Source organism: Gopherus evgoodei, chromosome 8 (genome assembly GCF_007399415.2).
Source record: "Gopherus evgoodei ecotype Sinaloan lineage chromosome 8, rGopEvg1_v1.p, whole genome shotgun sequence".
In the NCBI taxonomy this organism is placed as follows: Eukaryota; Metazoa; Chordata; order Testudines; family Testudinidae; genus Gopherus; species Gopherus evgoodei.
This window is the reverse complement of record NC_044329.1, coordinates 77,073,047-77,087,282: the sequence shown is the minus strand read 5'-3', so window position 1 is coordinate 77,087,282 and position 14,236 is coordinate 77,073,047. Positions and strand designations below refer to the sequence as shown.

Below are 14,236 nucleotides of genomic sequence, written 5' to 3'. Positions count from 1 at the left end.
ATGATAATTACTCATCTTTAATGCCCCGAAAAATGGATGAAAAGTGCTATATATGGTATGTGCTAAGTATTAATGTTTGACTGGGAAAAATACAGTCAGAGAGAGTAGTGTCAAGACAAAAATACAGATAAATTTCCATTTAGGGTGACCAGATGTCCTGATTTTAAAGGGACAGTACCGATTTTGGGGTCTTTTTCTTATATAGGCTCCTATTACCCCCCTCCCCATCCCGATTTTTCACACTTGCTATCTGGTCACCCTATACCTATTAAAGCAATTTCAGCATCTTTTCCATTGTATGTTTAACAGGATGACATCAAACAACGTTGTGCTGATTAATGATACCTGTGAATCTGTCCAACAAAAAGGGACTTCTCTTTCCATATGGATACATATATGTCTGTACCATTCATTTGAAAGGAATAGCACTGCGTTAAATAGGCCATGGTCTTGTGAATACACACTGTCTGGCTGTCAAGGTGGTAATGAATGTGAAACTATAAAACTCGGACACCCCAAAAAGTGTTTTCACATGGTATGTTTAGGAAATCTTTCTCTGAAGAGCTCTGTATTCTTGATTTTTCATATAGGCCCCAATTCTGGAGATCACTTTATTAAGGACAAGTAGCACTTAAGTTCATGCTTAACTCCCATTGAAATCAGTAGGAATTAACCAGATGCTTTAAATTAATAGCATGCTTAAATGCTGCCCTGTGTTGGGGGCATATTTGGCAGATCTTTGAAGAACTTCCATCGTCTAAGGAGTGTCCACTTTCCAATACTTCAAATGCTTTATTGAAAATAGAATTCCAATTTTGTCATCTTTATAATCTTGCTGTTTATCATATTAATACAAGAATGAGCATTATGATAACTTGTTGAATCACTTAGGATGGGTTCCCATAACATCAAATATTAGAGAGGGGAAAAGACCTATTTGATCATCCAGTCCATTTTTGTGCCAGTGTGGGATTATTTCAGATAGCATCTAAAAATGTTCTATTCAACTCTAGATTTTAAGATACCAAGTGAAAGTTTTCTCTCCTTTCCTTAGGATACTGTTCCACAGCCTAATACAGCTCATTGTCAGGAAGAGTTTTTCCTGATGCAATATTCAGCCTAAGCTTTATTTCCATTACTCCTAGTTATACCTCTTTACAGCACACTAAATTCCTTGGTGGTGTTTACACCCTTGAAATATTTATGGATTATTACATCCCCTTTTAAATTGTTGCTCTTCTCTGAACTTTCTTCAGTTTGTCCATATCCTTCTAGTTTTGCAAAGAATTGCCCAACCTCTTCTAGTCTGAGACCTAAATGTACTAAAATATCCTCAAGATCTTGTGCTAGGATTTTCTTTGGAGTGCTATGCCTTGGCCCTGCTCTGGGCTCCATTTTTCATTTGAGTCTCTGGCTAGTAGGAGTCTGATAGATTTGAAGCCTTCATCATTCAAACCACCTGACTTTGGTTGTTCTAAGGGAAGCCCCCCCACCTTCCCCTCACCCCATTCTGAAGCCACAGCCCTTCTGGTTATTGTGAGAGTGGGTAGAGATTCTCTGCTACTGTGTCCCTTCTCCAGTTTTCTGGCTTTGAGGGGGTGGGAAGTGTTTCCATCATTGCTCAGCTCCATTTCTTGGTCCTCCTTCCCAATGGATATTTCTAATCCCTGTTTTTGCTCCTTCTCCTGACTTTCCCAAGCAACAACAGAATGAAATTGATCCCATTCTTGTCTGTTTGCACAGAGGGTTCCAAATGGCTGTAGTGAAAGCTGAGGTGAATATAGAGGAAGGATAGTCCAGCAGGTAAGGTGCAAATCTGGAATTTGTAAGGCACAGACTGAATTCCTGGCTCTGTCACAGACTTCCTGCATGACATTGGGTAAACTAGTCTCTCTGTGCTTCAGTTCCCCATCTGTAAAATGGGGTAATACTTATTTCCTTCCTCAAAGAGATGTTGTGAGGATAAAGATGGTGAGGTGCTTCAACATTTTGGTAGTAGGGCCATCTACTACTAAAGATAGAGTGAGAAGAGAGAGAAACTGTTAGTAACTTAAATTATAACATTATAATTAGAACATTGTCAGATCCCAATAAAATAATTATAAGAGTTTAAATCTAATCCTTTGGAGTGTTTAGCTGACTTTCTTTCAGGAATCCATGCTGAAATTGTGAGTAGGTTTTCCTTGGGTTGTTTTTTTCTTGAGTCTTGTCTATTTGTCTTATCTATCTGTGGCAGCTTGCGTGTAGAGATGGACCGGATGAGTCGTGGAGTGCTTACTATCTACGCAGAGTAGAAGAAGGTGTATGTGTAGGGTGCTCACTTCAGAGTCTTTTATATTCTTCCTATTTTCTTGAAATTATAGGAGAAAATATCTCTTTCAGGCTTATTTTGATTCAAATTGGTTGTTGTCACTCTGGTTGGCTTTGGTGATGCTTTCAGCTCCTGAATATACAGTCTGTTTAATGAATATTCAATATTGCTTTAATTGCCTTTGTTCTTCTTGTGGCAGGAATGATCCAGATAATTAAATGGGAGTTAAAACTAACTTTAAAAGTTGTCTGTTTTCTGAGATATTCTTTCAATTTTATTAGTTTGACAGGAAATGAAATTCTGTTTTCAAAAGTCCAAACACTTCTTCTTTATACACAAGTTTTAGCTCTGAAAAGTCTTTTAAAATCAAACAACTTTTTTAGCTGAAATAACTAAAAGTCGTTAACTTTTATAAATATAAATATTCTATAATAAAAGGGCTTTCTATGTTAGTAATTAGTTTAGCATCAAATGGCCTTGCTATTCATCAAAATATCTTACTGTTCATATAACAATGATATCAGGCAGTTATTATATGAAGGCTTGCATCTTATATAACAAAATATTTGCAAATATATAGTTTAAAAAAAGCTTATACCATCTTAAGCATTTGAAAAATAACAAAGGTTTTCACTTATAAGTGGAAACATGAATTGGAAGAAAGCAATATCTTCTGCAAAATATTTCCCATCATAAATGTTCTCCCAGTTTAAAGAATGAAGACTTGTGTGTTTACAAAAGAAATCAGTTTCAATAAGGATATTTCTCAAATTAATTATGTGGGTTTAAACTCAGACTTGTCTTTGAAAAGAAAAGCATGGTACAGTTAAGCATAGGCCCACTTTATAACCTAGACTGATGGCTTTAATAATATATATTGCATTCCTTTTTACAGTTAAAACATGACTGGCTTACATGGACTGTCTTAATGTTTGCTTGTCATTGGGAGATAGAAGCAGAACCCTTCTGGATTTTTTTTTATATAATTTGCACATATTGTAACATAACTAGCTAAACGTGTATTGTTATATTTCCAAGCATCTTGGAGGTAACATTTTTGAAGTTGTGCCTTAATATTCAGTAAAGATGCAAACACTTTTGTAATGACTTGACTATATTAAGTTTATAATAATGTTATTAAAAGCACTTTTGTGGATCTCCCCCAACACTGGCAATTGGATTTTTCAAGCCTTGATTCCAGATGGGGTCACAGCAGAGGTGTATAGAGAAGAAATATTCTCTCCCTGCTAAGTGACATGATGTCTTTTGCACATGCTGTCATATATTGCATTTTCTGTTGGATCCATACTACAATGAAAACTCACCTAATTTTCTGCACTTTCTTATTTCTAGATCTCTTTCAGAATTGCTGTTTCCAAGGTTTTTTCTCCCTGTTGACTATTTCAGATTATTTTCCCCACAAACTTTAGCTGACATTTTTTCAAGAAGGCTCTAACTTTGATTCTTTTGTCTGTGTCTAATCTCTTGAGGCTCCCATATATATTTTTTCTTTAGCAATGTTTGCAACACCTTTCCATTTTTGTACCCTCTACAGATTTCATTAACAATATTTATTCCTTATTCCACATAATTAAAATGAGATGCATTTATTTTTGTATTTTTTTTTTAAAAGATGATTCACAACCAGGTTTCTGAATCAGATTGGAACTGCACGGTTTGCTATTGACTTTGCCTTAGCTCCTCTTGCACTGATAAATGGAAAAAAGAGAAAGGAGGAATGATGTTGCTCTACTACTTACTAGTCAAGTTGACTGACTCAGGGTATTTGCTCTTAACTTTTTGTGGGGGGATGAAAAGGTGTCATACATTTTTTTATTTTGGCACTCAGCTACAGAAGATCCAATGAGAAGAAATAAGCACTGCTAAAGTATTGCATATAGGACATTGACAAATTTGTTCCAGGATTTTTCTTTTCTCTGCTATTAAGCATTCAAACTCCAGTATTTCATTACCACTGATGATATAGAAAGCCTTATTGACATTCTATCCATCTGTTCACAACATGCAATATTAAATATGAAGCAACTAGTAGGCAGGAGTATACTTGCCAGCTACAGAACAGATTCTCTGTAGTTTGTGCTCGCTACAAATTTTCTAATATTCTCTGCCGGTTTTTTTGCATCATGTGCAATGGGGAATTTTTTGTGGTGTGCATTTTTATATAGAAAAATTGCATCAAAATAATTCAGTGTTTCATTCTCCTTGCTTTGTAATCTTTGGATACAGTTTCAAAAATCCCAAGAGTCTTTTAACATACAAAAACTGACTTTTGTACCAAGTCTCTCCAACTCTTCAGGTTTTTTAGAAACAAATATGTCACGTTACCTATGAACAGGGCAATGAGGCCCTGATGAGTAGCCCTATTCACGTATTTTTGGAACCAATAGAAATAAGCTTGACTATTTACAGATTTATAACAGTTGGTTGTTGAATGTTTTATTTTCTTTCCCAGTTGGTACAATATGTTCACAGCTGATGCTAATGGCTTGCCCATTTGATTTCACATATGGTCTACTGTTTGGGTCCTCTAAAGCTTTCTTTTGTAGTCATGCTTCTTTAAAATGATCATATAGTTAGTTTTGTTCTGTCTGCTGGGAAGATGACTATGAAACTCAGAAACTTGGCAGCTGAAAAGGAAATCAGTGACTGTTGATAAAGATTCAAAGAATTTGGGTCAAAATGTCCTAGAAAGAACATTTTCTGTAAACACTGAATACAAACAAATGCCCTACTAGATTGTATGAAATTCAGTACACAAAGAAATATCCTCTTTCCATCTTTCTGTCTCTGTGAAGCTGTGCTTGAGTTACCCAGGAATTTTTCAACTGAGGGACTCTTGAGTGTTGCTGAGTATCATTAAGACATTACTTTCACAGTGTTCATTATATTGGGAAACAATTAATGCAGAATTTGTGCAACTGTATTTGCTATTTATATCTTTAGGTAAATATTATTTTTTGCTGATAATATTTTAGAAAAGGAGTAAACTGCCAAAAACAAGTCTTTTTTTCCTTTGGTTTGATAAACAACATTTAGGGTAGGAGTGTCGGAGAAGTGCAGCATAGTAATATGAGAACAGAAATTAAAAATACAAACTCGTCAGCAATCTTTATCCTCTTATACACAACCAGGGTTTATATTGTAAATATAACTGATAAAGCCACACTCTCATAAAAAGATTTTCAAGACTATTGCATTACCCTTTGAGGGCTAAAATACTTATTTATTCATCCGAGCGGATCATAATAGCTCTAATTCCCTGAGAAGTGGGCATTGTATGATAATTGAGAGGGCTAGTATGTTAATTATCCTCCACTTCACCTCTAGATGTTTAACTGCTTATCTAGTCAACCAGCAAACAACAATGCTCACTTATTTGTGCCTTACTGTTCAAGTAATTTTTTGAACAGGGTAATTTGAAATTAAGCAGGAGAGTATTCACATGGAAGGAGCATTGAAATTAGGCCAGATTAACCCTTTAGATGTCACTAGGTGGTAGTTGTAGTTTTTCAACTATACAATTTTCAGAGTACAGTAGAACCTGCCAAGAGTGACCACTCTGGGGCTTAGGAGAAGTGATCGCTGGTAAGAGGTGCTCTCTCTTCAGAGGTTTGCACACCAGAGAGCAGTGGTGTTTTGTGGCCTCTGCAAGTAGTCAGTCATGACAGGTGGTCTGTAAGGCAGGTTTTACTGTAATGATAATATAATCTAGAATGTGGTATATTTCTCTAACAAATGGGACACTATTATCAGTTTTTATTGTACTGCTTCTACTTCACTACCTATGTGCTACCACTTACAGAGGCTGTTTGTTATTGTGATATATAAACACATGTTGACGGAGGTAACATGCATGCCTGAGACATTTTAACCTCTGGCAATTGTGATACTGAGTTCGTTTAGGTAGGATTCAAGTTCTGGCATCTTTAGGTTGAGCTAAAGTTTGCGCACTATTGGTTTAGAATTTGAGCAATTGGAGTGGGTTGGGTTGGAACAGAAGTCAAACAAGAAAGATTTCGAAAGAATATGGTTAATCTCAAGAGGCTATACAGGAAACTAAGGCGATGTCTACACAGGGATAAAACACACACAGTTGGCCAGGGTCTTGGCTTTGGGACTGAAAAATTGCTGAGTTTGGCTTGGGCTGCAGATAAAGGGACCTTACAGATGTGCTGAGATAGGCTCTCCTGTTGAATTTATATCCTGGAAGGGGGTTGATTTTTATCTCACATACAGACTGTGTGACTTGGCTGGGGGATTCACCACTACGTTGGCGCAGAAGTGCAGGCACATGCACTCAGCCCAGGGGGCGCTTGAGAGAGGTGAGTGCACACTATTACAGAGACAGAAAATTAACTGCACCTGTAGTATCCCCTGTCTCCATATGTTACACAATCAGACCTTCAGTATCTCAAATATATCACTACTCACCTCACTGAACTGAGCCAGTAAAAATAGCTACAGCCTCAGGTCAATAAACACTATACTTCCCATAACAATAAAACCTTCCCAACTCCTCACAATGTACCCTTTCCTTTCATATGACCGTCCTTCTCTTACCCACCCTCATATATCATATTCCCTCCAGACAAAAAATGCTATCTGCTTCTTAAGGAGATACTCTTCTGTCTCTTCTCTAATAGCCCTCTTTCCTCTTACATCAAACACATGTCCCAAAACTTGGTGGTTTACTGGTGGAATCCCAGGGGCTAGATGATAATGACCCTGCTAGTTGGTATCCTAGCCTACTAGCAGTGATATATCTTTTAAAGGCATCCCATTTCCTGCATTAGCTCTGATTTGGTGGGTATTGAGTGGAAATTACCCAACGTGGGAGAAAAGAATGATTAGAGTAAATGGTGTCAGATTATAATTTATTATCAGCATTGGATATATTTTTGGAAGCTCTCTTTCTTAGATAGAACTAAATTACTTACAATGTTAACGTAGAGTCTTCTGCAACAATGTAAATGAGTTGTTAACGTGACATTTCATTGCTATAATAATTCAAAGCCACTAGTAAGCTTGATGGGTCTGCAATAAATGTTTTATTATTTAGGAAAATATACTATACAAGTTGCAATGTGCCATGCTTATTCATGCTGTAAATCAACAAAGATCAGCAGACTGAACAGAAAAATGAAAAGCTTATTTAGAAATTGACATAAGCTTTCAGATGAGCAAGGATGGCTGAAGTTAACTGCATTCATTTTTCTTTGCTTGTCACACTTGCCAGTTGAATTTCACTGCTAAAGATAGTGTGGATGGTTTTGCTTTATGAAATTATATCTACAGAAACAGCATTTGCATGTATACGGACTTATTTATAATAGAGTTAACCCTAAAAAATACATCAACCCCCAAACAATCTAAAAATCTATGTTAAAAATAAAATTAACCCCACAATTTTCAAATAATTGAATGGGAGTAAGCTATGTAGATCTGATTCACTGACTTTAAAGGATCTAACTGTAACCAACCGAAACAAGGAAATTCAGAATTACGGCTGCCGTTCCATCTCTAACTCTGCTCATAGGACTAAACTTTAAAGAAGATGCACCTATGCTATATGCTTAAAACAAGAAATTTCACAACAAATGCATTTCACCGTACTTTAAATTGTTCAGCCATTTAGCTAACTGCATTATTTAAGCTGTTTAGAGAACCTTGTGACTTGGTACAGTAGACCAAAAAGAATAGAGAGGGAAAGGAGTAGGCAGATACATCAGTTTCAGTAAGGAGCTGGAGGCAGGTATGTTTGTGACATACCTGAGAATGGAGCTCTCATCATTAAGTAGGTGGGATCTCCCTTTCCTTTCTTTCCGCGAGCTTGTGAAGATAACACTTTTCTGGAGAGAGAGTGTATGTTCAGCAGGGGCTGCATTGTGTCCTAGGTTCCCCCCTGCCTACATGACCCTTTCCCCTCTCAGGTGACTCCCCCCTCCCAACCAGTAGCCTGACCCCTGGCCAACGGACCGCTATACCCACTCCTTCCAAATCTGAGTGACATTGTGACCTGCCACAAACCTGAGTGGCGCTCAGACTCTGTGTTGTTTCAAAGCCACTGGTTTGAATTTGGCCTGGCCACCTCCTATCATGATAGAGGGCAGTCAGGCCAAATCTGAGTGAATGGCATTGCAACCTGGCATATGGGGTGCAGTGCTTTGGCCTGGAAAAAGGTGGTTGAGCCATGGCCCAGATGGCCACCCAGGATTTGGACCTGCTCTGCAATAATTTATGAATATTGCTATATTTACTGTATGAATATATTGGCTTAGTTAAATAGGGATTATAAGGAAAAACAAGGAGGAAGGGAAACGAATGGTTCAAGATAAGCCATTTCTTAGTGAACACTTGAGAGATGTTAAAGGACAATACCAGAACAGTTAGCTTTGAAGAGTGTGGTGTGAGGCTGGCAGGTCTGGACGGGCTGCAGTGACGGGATCTCTGAGGCAGTGTGCTTAGAGGAGAGCTTTTACCTCCTTCCCCACCCCCCAACTTTCAAAACTAATTTTAGTCCAGAAGGGCCAAAGCTGGGAATGTAGAAAAACAAAAGAACTCTGGCTGTTTGAAAAGAATAGTTGTTCAGAGAAACCAGCCTGAGACAGGGACTTTCTAGGGTGATTGAAGAAGTTAAGCCTGCCTAGCTTACTATCCAGAGACAGAAAGCATGTACATAAGATAGACATGTAGACTGTTTATTTTAATATCCCTTTTAACGCTTTGTTCCTACTGATGAAATAAACAATACTTTGTTTGCAGGCTTCTAATCACCATACAGCACTTGTCCCAGGTCCCCAAAGGGAGGAACCACAAGCATCTGAGCTTAGCTGGACCCACAGGGTGAGCACAGTTGATACATAGGGTACTGTAGCTCAGAGCCCAGTCTAAGTGTGGGAGAATTTGCATAATTCCACTCCAGGATAGATAAAGGCACAAGGTGTGATACCTGAGAGTGCAGTGAGAGAGACCAGAATTGGGACACTCACTAGCTTTGCAACTTTGAAAAGGTGCAGAGATGTCTGAGAATTAGAGCATTCCAGAAGGCTAGATAAAACTGCCTAAAGATGGGAGGACTGTCAATAGTTATCAGGTCAGATTGGAGTGGAGGAAGTGTGTATGTGGAATCACTAATCAATGGGCTGTTATTGGCATATTAGAATAATTTTGTTTGTCAATGAGTGGACATGTTTGCAACATCCTGGATTCTTAAGTTATTTAGTGTAGAGCAAGTCTCAGTGAGTATCTTGTTGCACTTATTAATAAAACAGGGCAAAACTTTCAGCTGAAACTTTTTTGATGAAAAATGCAAATTTGGTGAGTCTGAAACATTTTGCAAATTTGTGATACTTTTGCCAAATTGTTCATTTAAAAATAAAATCAAATTAAAATTCAGGAAAAAAATCAAAACACCTCATTTTGACTGTTTCAAAATGAACCATTTAGAAGTTTTAATTCAAAACAATTTTTCTTTTGCAATTTCCTTTAATTATTTTGAAATCATTAAAAAATGTTAACTGCTCAAAATTAAAACATTTTGTTTGACCCATTTGATTGGAATTGCCCATGAACTGAAAAATCCATTATTTGCCCAGCTCTACTTATTATTTTGAGTAGACTGATTTACTTTCTTGAACTTTGCTTGGTGCAAGTGTTGGCAGGAGTGGGACCTAATGTTGCAACTGACAAAACACAACACTTTTTGCATGCATGACCAGTGAAGAGAGACTTTGCAAAAAGTGGAGGAAACGGAATTTAAAAACATAGGATTCTGCTGGATCAGTGCAAAGTTCAGGTTGTTATTATAAACACAGAAGTGTGAGCACACTTTCATTGAAGTGGACCATGTCAGCCATACCTTCTCTCTGGCATGTATATATTGGAGTAAATATTTCTTTACAGCATATGGTTTGTGATCACGCCATATATAAAATGATACATGTTTTGAACTATTTGAGGGTGCATCTCTTATCACTCATCAAATTACATGCGCATTGTTCAGTAGTAGTTTTTCACTTTTCATGATTTCATACTGCATTCTTATATGCATACTTACAGTATGTCTTTTGGACACTAATAGACTAATTCTGGTCCTACAGTGGTGTAACTCAGTTGAATTAAATGGCATTACTTCTGAGTTATACTGGTTTGAGAGAGATCAGAATTGGACCCTTAATGCAGCTAAAGAACCCCAGAAAGTAGCTGTGTTGATAGACTGGAATCACCCTACCATAAGGTTCTCAGCTGACTTGGTCTTAAATTTTAAAATGTTTCTAATATGATTTGAAGGATGGACAAAGATATCTGCTGCTTTTTCTAGTAAACCATTTCATTTCTCCCTAATTATACTCTATATGTGCAAATGGGAACTTTACATGGGAATTTTCCCACTCCTGTATTTAAATCCTCTGCTTTAACTTTTCATTAACAAATATTCTGTATGTCTAAGAATCCCTTAGATGTGGCACTGCATCATCTCAACAGAACTATGGTTCATTCACTCATGTATTTAGTCAATAGATAATTCTGTTCAGGAACTATTTATATTTTAATTGCACTGTAGGCTTAGCCTCCTTTTGAAATGACATAATTTTGCTCTCACTTGGTTGTGTTGTGGTTTTTTTTAAAGCAACAATTTCTGCAACATTTTTAAAGCAAAATCATTCTTAGACTACTTTAAATAAAATAGTCTAAAATCATCATCATCATCAAAAAAAATGACCCCTCCAGACCATAGTTGAGATAATCCATGTTACGTTTGGGATTTATTGTTTTCCCAGAAAAAAGTTTGCATCTGAACTGTCAATTTATATATCAAGATAAATCCAATTAAGATGGCTGAATTACAAGCATCATAAAATGGAGAAGGCAACAGACATTTAATTATAACTGTGCTGCCAGTCATCAATGTAACAAAAGAAAAAATGCTGACCTACAACACAAAGTCCTGCCTGATACATTTAGTGTAATAAAGAAATTATATACAGTCAATCTGCATAGGTTGAAATAGTTGGAAAATCTATATTCTGTGTTTTTTCAGGGGAGGGTTTTTTCCAATTAACACACTTAATGGAAAAGCATAATTTTTTTATATGAACCTTTTATTTTGATCACAGGTTAAGAAAAAAACCACACACTTTACAGCAAAAAGATAGGAATCCTTAGGAAGCTGATTCATGATACAGAAGAATGTATAATTGATGTATGTAGCTGGTTGGATGGTAAAATAACAATACCATCCATTAGAGATGAGAGCTGTAACAACTCAGGCAGTGAGGCAGTATGTATTTTATAGGTCACCTGGGCTCCATTCGGATCTACAGGTTGGTATTCCTTCTCCATACTTGAAAGCATTTAATGGATTATTATAAAAGAAAAGATATGGTATGCAGTAATGGTTTAAATTGAAGCTCTGTGTATATATGTGTGACTTCAAAATGAGTGCTTCACTTTTAAAATTCTCCCATGGCATACTTGATAGTTTGCCAGAGCATCAAGGAATCAGAACAATGAATTCAGCAGCAGAGTAAAGGACATTGATTAGTGTTTTTGTTTTCTTTCATAATATAGACGTATATAAATAAGGAAAGTTAATCAAGAGATAAACTGTTCCCCCCACCCCAGAACTATTGTCTGTTATCTTTAAAAATGTTTTGCAGTTTAAACTTTCTGAAAGTATCAAAGCAAGAAAAAAGGGGTTTCAGAATGAAACTTAAGGCATCAAGAAATAACACACTAAAAGCTCATGATAAAATCATGGGCTGAAATCAGAGAATACCAGCTTGCCTGGAAAATACCTCCTTCATACCAAAACTAATATCAGTTGCAGGATGGAGAATCTTTTCTGCTTTGTTACTCTTGAGCATAAGTTTTATTTCTGCCTTTAATGGGTAGTATTTTACAAATCTAATGGAACATAATTTTACCAGGTTTTCCTAAGAGAATATCATAGCATGAATACAGTCCTATCTAATTTAGTATAATGCTTACAATATACAAGCAAATATACGTAGGTATTTCAAGTTAGAGATGTTTCAGAGTGGTAGCCGTGTTAGTCTGTATCAGCAAAAAGAACAAAGAGTACTTGTGGCACCTTAGAGACTAACACATTTATTTGGGCATAAGCTTTTGTGGGCTAAAACCCACTTCATCGGATGCATGCAGTGGAAAATACAGTAGGAAGATATATATACACAGGGAATATGAAAAAAAATGTGTGTTGCCATACTAACTATAACAAGAGTAATCAATTAAGATGTGCTTTTATCAGCAGGAGAAAAAAGCTTTTGCAGTGATAATCAGGATGGTCCATTTCCAACAGCTGACAAGAAAGTGTGAGTAAAAGTAGGGGAAAAATTAGCACAGGGAAATAGTTTTTATTTTGTGTAATGACCCATTCCACTCCCAGTCTTTAGTTGAGCCTAATTTAATGGTCTCCAGTTTGCAAATTAATTCCATTTCTGCATTTTCTCGTTGGAGTCTGTTTTTGCAGGTTTTTTTGTTGGAGAATTGCGACTTTTAGGTGTGTAAATGAGTGACCAGGGAGGTTGAAATGTTCTCCAACTGGTTTTTGAATGTTATAATTCTTGACGTCTGATTTGTGTCCATTTCTTCTTTTGTGTAGAGGTTTGGCCAATGGCAGAGGGGCATTGCTGGCACTTATGGCATATATCACATTGGTAGATGTGCAGGTAAATGAGCCTCTGATGATGTGGCTGATGTGATTAGGTCCTATGATGGTGTCCCCTGAATAGATATGTGGACAGAGTTGGCAACGGGCTTTTTTGCAAGAATAGGTTCCTGGGTTAGCAGTTTTGTTGTGTGGTGTGTGGTTGCTGGTGAGTATTTGCTTCAGGTTGGGGGGCTGTCTGTAAGTGAGGACTGGCCTGTTTCCGATGATCGGAAGGATTATTCCTCACACTCACAGGATAGGTTGTAGAACCTTGATGATGCACTGGAGAGGTTTTAGTTGGGGGCTGAAGGTGACGGCTAGTGGCATTCTGTTACTTTCTTTGTTGGGCCTGTCCTGGAGTAGGTGACTTCTGGGTATTCTTCTGGCTCTGTCAATCTGTTTCTTCGCTTCAGCTGGTGGGTATTGTAGTTTTAAGAATGCTTGATAGAGATCTTGTAGGTGTTTCTGTCTGAGGGTTTGGAGCAAATGTGGCTTAGAGAAAGACGGAAATGACATTCAGACAATCACAGAGCAGTGCACATGCTGTTGAAAGATTTTGCAACAGAGATGTGCATTAAAATACCTGTTTCCTGCAGCCACAAATGCCTTAAAGTAGGGTAACCTGATGTCCCAATTTTATAGGGACAGTCCTGATATTTGGGGCTTTTTCTTATATAGGCTTCTGTTACCCTCCATCCCCAGTCCCAGTTTTTCACACTTGCTGTCTGGTCACCCTACCTTAAAGTGAATGTTTCTCTCTGGTATTTAAATATGAACCCAAGTCCAATTCTCCTCTTTTATGCTGATTTAAGTAGCTCTGATGGCAATGGACTTACACAGGGGAGTTGAAAAGAAGCAGGCACAACCTTTTTTCCCTACTAAGAAAGGTACAGAATTATTCTTAAAATTTTAATTTTCTCATAAGCTTAGGTACATCATATGAACTACGAGATGACATGTATAATGAATGTTGCATTATCCAATGCAAAATATTGACATGATGTATCAAACATGAAGACTAAGACTTGGAACCATCATTTTATTTTGATTACATTAGGTGTGTGAATAGATATACTGTACTGTAAAGAGGACATATTATTGCTTCTGCAAAGGCTGGTCTGAAATCTATTTTTTTCAATATCTAAAATTATGCCCATCCAACTGTCTTTAGATGAACACATACTCTTTACAAAATAAAATCCAGAACTAGTTACATGATGCTATCTAAATAT

The 14,236-nt window shown here is 37.0% G+C and overlaps 1 long non-coding RNA gene across 1 annotated transcript; it reads right to left on the bottom strand.

Annotated features, from left to right (window-relative positions):
* Positions 1-2,225: 2,225 nt before the first annotated feature.
* Positions 2,226-13,352, bottom strand: LOC115656808. The gene is made up of 3 exons (XR_004001750.1): positions 13,254-13,352; positions 5,159-5,165; positions 2,226-2,236 (listed from the first exon to the last, which is right to left on the bottom strand). It is a non-coding gene; the product is annotated as an uncharacterized LOC115656808 (long non-coding RNA).
* Positions 13,353-14,236: the final 884 nt, after the last annotated feature.